This window comes from Tenrec ecaudatus, chromosome 7 (assembly GCF_050624435.1).
Source record: "Tenrec ecaudatus isolate mTenEca1 chromosome 7, mTenEca1.hap1, whole genome shotgun sequence".
Taxonomy (NCBI): Eukaryota; Metazoa; Chordata; class Mammalia; order Afrosoricida; family Tenrecidae; genus Tenrec; species Tenrec ecaudatus.
In genome coordinates this window covers 44,738,437-44,747,740 of record NC_134536.1, presented here as the reverse complement: position 1 = coordinate 44,747,740, position 9,304 = coordinate 44,738,437, and the positions used below count along the sequence as shown (strand labels likewise).

Below are 9,304 nucleotides of genomic sequence, written 5' to 3'. Positions count from 1 at the left end.
AAAATGGCTGTCAACTTGTTTGCTTTTGTAGTCAACTTCCCACTACTAAAAAGTTGTTGGCTTCTTTAACTCTATCATTTGGCTGTCATTCAGAAATATATTAAATATTTGTAGAATGTATATTGCTTAAGTGTGTTGCATTTTGAATTCAGGAGGATAATTTTCTCTCCAATATCCTTCCACACCAAAAACCCCCACTAACATGGAGTTGATTCATAAACATTCTATATAGGGTTTTTGAGGCTGTAAATCTTTATGGTAACAGATCACCTCACCTTTCTCTTGCTCAGTGGCCAAACTTACAGTTAATAGTCCATCACTTACCTGACAGTGCCACCAAGGCTCTGAAAATTTCCCTGCCCAACCCACTGGCATCAATTAGAGTCCGATTCATAGCGGCTCTGTAGGACAGAGTAAAACTACTCGCTAAAATTTCAAAGGATGTAAATCTTTCTTTTTAAAAAATCATTGTATTGGGGCTCAAAATCTTACCATAATTCATACATCCATTGTGTCAAGCACATTTGTTGTCATCATCATTCTCAAAACATTTGCTTTCTACTTGAGCCCTTGGTATCAGCTCCTAATTTTCCCCCCTCCCTCCCTGCTCCCCTCTCCATCTTGAACCCTTGATAGTTCATAAATTATTATTATTTTTTCATGTCTTACACTGTCTAATGTCTCCCTTCACCTACTTTTCTATTGTCCATCCCCCAGGGAGAGGGTTATATGTAGATCCTTGTAATTGGTTCCCCCTTTCTACCCTACTTTCTCTCTACCCTCCTGGTATAGCCACTCTCACTGCTGGTCCTGAAGGGATCATCTCTCCTGGATTCCCTGTGTTTCTAGTTCCTATCTGTACCTCCGGTCCAGCCGATTTGTAAGGTAGAATTGAGATCATAATAGTGGGAAGGAGGAAGCATTAAAGAACTAGAGGAAAGTTGTGTGTTTCATTGTTGCTACACTGCACCCTGACTGACTCGTCTCCTCCTAGTGACCCTTCTAAAAGGGGATGTCCAGTTGTCCACAGATGGGCTTTGAGTCCCCACTCTGCACTGTTCCTCATTCTCAATGCTTTGATTTTTATTCTTTGATGCCTGATACCTATCCTTCAACACCTCATGATCACACAGGCTGGTGTGTTTCCATGTGGACTTTGTTGCTTTTGAGCTAGATGGCTGCTTGTTTATCTTCAAACTTTTTAAGATCCCAGACACTCTATCTTTTGATAGCTGGGTACCATCAACTTTTTTCACCACATTTGCTTATGCACCTACTTTGTCTTCAGCGATCCTGTTGGGAAGGTGAGCATCATGGAATGCCAGTGACCACATAGGCTGGGGTGCTTCCATGTGGGTTTTGTTGCTTCTGAGCTAGATGGTCACTTGTTTACCTTCAAGCCAAGGCTGTAAATCTTTATGGGGTCAGCAAGCCGTTTCCTTCTCTCAAGGAGTAGTTAATGGATTCCAACGGTTACACTTGCTGTTCAAGTCACTACTGCATCAGAACTCTTTGCCCTAGAGTTCAGTAAATATATGATCTTTCTCTATTATTATGTTAATGCCACCCCTCTATGCCCTCTCTCACATTCTTTTCTTTATGTCTTTAAAATCTGATTTTTATTTTTTCCCTTTCCCCCCTCACATCCTATATATCCCTGTAGCACCTGCCCATCAGTCTGTCTTGTCCTCCTCTATATATCCCCTGCTAAAGTGAAAATACATTTTATACATTAATCAAAGTTTGGACACTTAACTTTGAATTTATATGTGAATTAATGTACCATCCATCATACACTAATGCTGTGATTACTTTGGACTTTGTGCTGAAATTTTCCAGAAAATCCCGCTTTAGTGGCTAGCAAATTGAATTCTGTACTTTCCTAATAATAATGATACAATTGCACTTCTTGAAGCCAACTGGGCTGGGTCCTATGTGCTTATCTGATTTAATCTTATATCAACCCAGTGAGGATCGTTCCATTTATTTTCCTGACTTTGCATCTGAAGAAATGGAAGCTTAGATTAAGAAATAATGGTAATAAATCAAATTAGCTGATGTATTTGGGACTGTTAGAAAAATAAGATTCTTTTTTGGCATCAATGAAATGCTTTAAGGATTGTGAAATTCTCTTCACATCTTTGCAAATAGTGCAAAGCGTAGACTTTAGTAAAAGCCTGTTAATATACTTATACAAACAAGGAGAGATTTACTATATGAACAGGCTTTTACTGAAATCCAGTTGGTTCTGACTCACAGGGGACTCTCTACACAACAGAACACAGCACTGACTGGCTCTGTGCCAGTCTCACAATGGTTTCTCTGATAGAGCCCATTGTTTAGCCACTGCGTTAGCCCAGCCCCTTAGGGGGCTTCCTCTTGTTTGCTGCCCCTCTACTTTACCAAACACCATGTCCTTCTCCATGGATTATTTTTTTTCCAGACAGCATGTCCAAAGTTTGTGAGACGAAGTCTTGCCATTCTTGCCTCTAAGGAGCACTCCGGCAGTAATTCTTCTGAGACAGATTGGTTTGTCCTTTTAGCCGTCCATGGTTCTTTTGATATTTTTCTCCATCGCCCCATATGTACAATGTGCTTGACACAATTGATGTATGGATTGTTATAAGAGCTGGAAGAGCTCTCAATAAAATGTTTTAAATAAATAAATAAAAAGATTAAAATGATCTTTTAATAAAAAAGTGCTCCCAATGAAACGATTTCTTAAAATTAATACAAACAACAATAAAAAACCCAAAGTGATGTCAGAAGAGACACTGAAACTTACTCTTAATCATAGAGTAGCTAAGGCAAATAGAAGGAAAAGAGACTGTAAAAGAGCTGAACAGAACATTTTAAAGGGCAACTGGAGAAGGCAACGTAAAATATTATAACGAAAAAGGCAAAGACTTGGAGGTAGAAAACTGAAAAGGAAGAATATGCTCATCATGTATATTAAACTGAAAGAATCCAAGAAAAAATTCTAGCCTGGAGTTGCTGTATTGAAGGACTCTGTGGGCAAAGTATGGAGATGGGTAGCTTTGGAAGTACTCATTCATCTCTGCTAGGAAATTTGGAAAAGAGCTATTTGGCCAATAGATTGGAAGAGATCCATGTTTGTAGTCATTTTAAAGAAAGGTTATCCTACAGAATGCTCAAATAGTAGAACAATATCTGTGCTCTCACATGCAAGTAAAATTTTGTTGAAGATCATTCAACAACAGTTGGAGTAGTCCATTGACAGGGAGCTGCCAGGAGTCCAGGCTGGATTCAGAACAGAATGTGGAACAAGGGATGCCATTGCTGATGGCAGATGGGTCTTGGCTCTTGGGATTTTCAGATTGTGTAGAAGTGAAAAGAGAGGTCAATTAGTATGATAATTTTGAACCGATTTTGTTAGGATTTGGGGATCATATTTACACCCTGATTGTTTGAGCATTTAAAACTACATAATTCCATTTTGTAAATTTAGATTAAAAAACTAAGAAATTGAGATTTACTCTAGGTCATGTGTCTAGTCATTTCAACACAGATTTAAACTGCTATAAACTAGTATCTTAGGTAAATTCAGTTCTTATCATTAACTCTTGATTGTTTCTCATATAGTTTATAAATCTTTCTTGTTGCAGGTAAAAAAAGGAACTTGAAAGAAAAAAAGGAAATATTTTGAATGAATATGAATACTTACCACAGACTGAAAATGGAAACATGACTAAGCCTCATGAAATTTCTCCCAGTCATGCATGACCAGGGCTGGAGTCAGCTGTACTAACCTAGTGTCTTCACACTAAATATGCCATATGGCCATCCTAGAAAAAGAGGAATAATGGTATGAACAGTCCCTAAAGGAAACATAGTTTCAGATATACCAACAAAACCCCACAAAGTGTAGTGTATCATTCTTGTTGGTTAATTCCAACTTATGTGGCCCTGGGTATCCAAGTGGAACTGCCCCCAGAGGATTTGTGACCTTGTAGCAGCAGACCTTTCCCCTGAGCTGCCTCTGGATGGATTGAACCATTAACCTTTCAGCTAGTAATTGACCGCTCAATCTTTTGCGCCAGCCAGGTTAATAATAATGCTTTCAAAAGGAATTATGTACAACCTACTTATTTACAAAATAATTAAGTGACATGAATCACAATAGTTCAAATTTTATAAGGTCATCTACTTTATGTAGCTTATTGGGGTTCACAGCTACTATATGTCATTAAGAGGCAGGTCTATATGTTCCCATTTTAGAGATGAGGAAACGGATATGCTGAGACCTTATGTGACTTTCTCAAGATCACCCAATTAGTGAATTATAGAACTAGAACTCTGTTTTTTTCCCCCCACAGTATTCTTTTTCAAGAGGCCTCAGTTCTTCAAAGAAATCACTTCTGATAGTTGGTTAGGTCTTTTGTAGTTCTTTGAAGGAAGCTACTTTCTAGATTCATTTTAAATAATAGTACCCTGAGGCACATTGAATTTTTGGACCTAGGCAGCTGATCTGATAGAGCTGTAGCATTTCTGTTTGTCTTCTGGTCCTGAGAAAGATCAGTCTCTATGACCCTCTTTTCTTTTGATTTTCTTCGGTGCATCTCTATTTCCCTCCATAATTTTCAAGGCATATGCCACTGGTCTGTGTGAAAACACACCACATCTCCAATATACCAGGATGCCAAATGCATGTGTAATATTTGACCATATGTGAATATTGCAGTAACATTAAACTCCTGGGGACTCATGTTCCAGTGTCAGCGCTGAACAACAGGAAGCCTGTAAATCCCATCCGTTAACCAGAAGAGTCACATTTGCCTCATATTTATAACTATCCAATAGATGTAATACATTCTAATTTGACCTTTTGGTACAAGAGAGGTGTTCTGGCTCTCTCCATTGAAGCAGTGGTACCCTGCAAATATACACATAGATGGGACTTCCTCCCCTTAGCACTGCCATGACTGCTCACAGCAATCATGGACAGACTGGCAAACCAGGAACTTTTCTTAAAGTGAGTCCCGAAATAAAAAGGGGTGAAAAATGGGTCAGCAACAGGACACAAAAAAACTCAAAACAGAAATAAAGGTTGAACTGTCTATTCTAACTAGGCCAGGATGATTTCTCTGAAGTTGGTGAGGTAAAATTTTGGAACCTCAAGAAATACGTTTCAAAGGACAGAGGATGTAGACTACAATTTTGAAAATGATCTCTCTCTCTCTCTCTCTCTGCTTAAGATTCTGGCACAATAATCACTATAAATAAAAACAATAATCACAAAACTAAACTGTTTTAGAAGGTTTACTTCGTGGTAACATTTGCTTTGATTCGGGTGAGGTTTAAGAAGACACAAACAGGCCTTTCTCTGTCACACATGGTCTCGTATAGGGAACCTCCATTGTAACAAAAGGGTCTGATGACATAGCCAGAGGAAAGAAATGAAAGGCAATGCTTTTTGGAATGACCCATTATAAGGAAAGACGCTGAGACTCTGAGCTTGCTTTTGATTTAAGTACAATATCTGGTGTAAAAGGAGAGCTTTTACTGGGCTGCAGTAATTTCTCCTAGCAAACATTAGCAACCCTCCTCTTAATAACAATGAGCATTCATCAGGTACTTACATGTACTCAGCATTTTAATTCTTGTTTTTACTTGACCCTCAAAACAATCTAAGAAGGAAGATCAGGAGCCAAGATGGTGAAATGGTTAAGCGCTTGGCTGCGGGCTGACGTGTTGGCAGTTTGAACCCAGGCAGCAGCCCAGTGGGAGAAGCAAGACGTGGTGGTCTGCTCCTCAATGAGTTTACAGCCTAGAAGACCCTATGGGACAGTCCTACGCCAGTATTGCTAGGATTGGGAATTGAGTCAATGGCATCTGACACCACCAGGAGCCCTGGCTTTCTATTCCCACAAAGATACTCAGTCTCCGAAACCCACAGGGGGCTGCTATGAGTCCATTTTGACTTGATGGCAGTGAATTTGTTTGTTTGTTTTGGTTAACACCACCACCACCACCACCATGACCGGAGTACAAGAACTGAGGTTTAGAGAGATGGTGTATATGACTTGTCAAGGTCATATAATTTTTGGTTCCGTAGACAATTGCATTTTTATTCTACAGGCATCAGCACATATTAATTGTCTTTTAAAGGAACTATATTTCCTGCCCACTAAGTGGAGTTCAGCAACAAATAGGAATACTCTCGGTGAAGGGGGTTCATCCAGAAGCTGCAGTAATAGGCTCAAAATGAACGCGTATGAGGATGGAGCAAGACTGGATATGGTCTGTTTGTTGTATTGTATACAGGGTCATGATGAGTTGGAACCAACTTGACACCACCGCCACCACCACCACTACCACCACCACCACCACCACCATTTTCTCTCTCAAAGTGCTGTTCTTTATCCCTGCCAAATAAAGCCCATCCATCCTGCAATGACTGGATAACTCCTTCTTCTTCCACCATGAACTCTTCTTAGGAACCCAATGACCTCTGTTCCCATAATATATTTAGAGCATGGTGCCTGCCGCATATTTTTGGCAATCGATCAAAAATTGCTCTATGCAAATTCTTATTTATCATAGGAAAATTCCAGTGTTGTTTAATCTTTTTATCAAGATAAAGGGAGTTGGTAGTTTTGTGCCAGTGCACATTTGAATCATTTGTCTGCATTTATTTATGAATGATAACGACTATGGGTGCTTTAGGAATAGTTTGCACTTATTTGCAGTGAAGGTGTATTGGTTGTCTACTGCTGTCTACCAAATGAACACAAGCAGCGTCTTAATGGAATGTCCAGGCATTATTTCAATTTCTGTGAATGAAGAGTTCAGCACGTTCTAGCTTCATCCTCTGAAAAGTTGCAATCAAGGGGTCAAGGTGTCATGGGGGGCTTGGTTCTCATCTGTAGCTCGATTGACCCTACATGCACTTCTACGTTCACCAGGTCGTTTCTCAAATTCACTTGCCTGTGGTTTCAAGGCTGAGGGCGGCCGCTTCTTGCTGCCTGTCAAGTGGAGGCCACATTCAGCTCCTGGGGGCTGCCCAGCGCTGTCTGCTGCATGACACTCTTCCCCAGTCTTCTTAGACTCTGAAATGCCCTTTTTCACAACAACAACTGAGAAATTTTCTAGAGTGAGTCTGCTAGCAAGACAGAATTTTTATAGAACGTGATATAATCATGGATTACCATCATGTCACTTTGGCCATAATTGGTTAGCAGCAACTTATGGTTCATACTAACTATCAAGAGGAGAGGCTTATACACGGACAGAAGCATTTAGATTTGGGAATCCTGAGAGAAACACCCTAGAATTTATCCAACACAAAAGTAAAAGAAGTAGTAGCAAATGTACACATATTTATCACTTAAATAAATATATTTAACAAATCAACAGTAGCACTGGAAATATAATTCAGAAACCTGGCTGCAATCTTCTTGTTTTAATGGGTAAATTATTGTGGGTTGGCCGGTTAGCTCAGTTGGTTAGAGCGTGGTGCTGATAATGGGTAAATTATTATCATAAAAATTCAAATTGTAAAAACACCCATGCATTCCAAAGCCCAGGTGGAAGGGGGGGCTCGGGATGCTGGGCGACGAGAACCTGTATGGCAAGGCCCCGCGAGGAAGCGCCGTGAACTACCCAGGAGAAGAAAGAGCGGCTCTAGTGCTACAGGGGTTCGTGGAGTTTGTTGATGCTGGTGGTGAAGGGGTAACCAGCCATGCAGATGATGGATATTGACGGGCAGGGGTTGAAAACCCCAAGATCATGATCACCACCTCCCGAGATCCCAGTTCCCGCCTCAAGATGTTTGCAAAGGAACTGAAACTGGTGTTCCAGGTGCCCAGTGCAGCCTGCCAAGCCCATGGACTAACCAACTTGCTGGTGGTTCACCAGCACCGTGGCATGCTGGGGGCTTAGTCTCAGGCACCTGCCGTTCGACCCCAGTGCACACTTCACCCTTTACAACGTCGTCCTGTGGCATGGCATCCCTGGCCTGGGCACCATGTCAGAAGCCAAGCAAACGGGTCTCTGACATCCTGAAGTACCTGTTCCCTGTCCCCAAAGAGGACAGTCACAGGAGCATCACTTTTGCACACCAGGCTGACTACGTCTCATTCCGACACCATACCTACAAGAAGGTGGACCACCACCATGTGGAGCTGACTGAAGTTGGACCTTGCATTGAGCTCACGTTGTACATGATTCGCCTGGGTATGTTGGAACGGGCTAGAGCGGATGCTGAGGGACGCTGGCACCCGTACACACACACTGCACGCGTGGGTCTTCTTGAAGACTGACTGAGCTTTGTTTATTGGTCAGAGACCCTGGGCTTGCAGCACAGAAAATGCCATTGTTACAAACTCTTGGACTTGTAACTATGGGTTCTTTAAAAAAAAAAACACAACTTTATTGGGGGCTCATACAACTCATCACCATCCATCCATCCATCCATCCATCCACTGTGAGCTATGAGCTCTTTAGGAGGAATTAAAAAAAATTCTGTCTGCCACTTTAAAAAAAACCCTCGAAACTTCTTATCTAAAAGGATGTTCTGCCCAGTGAGGATGGAGCCCAGAAATGAGTCAAGCAGGTTGTCTGTTGAGCAATTGAACTTGTTATGAAACAAACATTGTTGAAATTTGTACACTCCACTCACTCTTTCCCTCTTCTAGTCCTGAGCTGTCCAGCAATTCAACTGAGTACGGTTGTCAAGGGACTTGAATGTGTTAGACTATGACTGATTCAGCCTCTCACGGAGGGAAATTAGCAAATTCTGTGGAGTTTGTCAGGATCTTAGCCTAGAAGGATAGGGATTCATTCTATTAAAGGATTCGATGGCCAGCAGGCAGCTGAGGTGAAGGCAGAGCCATGAGGAATGGCGTGGGGGTGGTGGAGGTGGTATCGTTACTCACAGGGCTTCCTTCTTTCTCACAGGACCAGGTTTTGTGATCAGAGAAGAGGCTGCCACCGCACTCCCCGTGGGAGGTCTCATTCATGGTTATCTACACTTTGGTTCCATGAAAAATACACTTTGGTTCCATTTTAAACAAATGCATGGATAGCAATATATATTCACAGTTTGTTTGCTCTGACTACAGTGCACATTTTCTTAATGATCCTGGATGGCATTTTTCCCCTTTGTCTTCCTTGGTCCCTGCATTCCTTCTGTAAATGCCAGAGCTCCCATTAAAAGCCTTAGATTGCTACAGGTTTCATTGACCCTACTGATGAAGATATAATCCTATCACTTGAACAAATTGGATCAGATACATCTTTCCATATATTGCTTACTTATTACACAGCTTTCCATGCCTTTAAA

The 9,304-nt window shown here is 41.2% G+C and overlaps 1 pseudogene; it reads left to right on the top strand.

The window, feature by feature from the left end:
* Nucleotides 1-7,641: 7,641 nt before the first annotated feature.
* Nucleotides 7,642-8,282, top strand: LOC142452359 (U3 small nucleolar ribonucleoprotein IMP4 pseudogene; annotated as a pseudogene).
* The last annotated feature ends 1,022 nt before the right edge of the window (nt 8,283-9,304 follow it).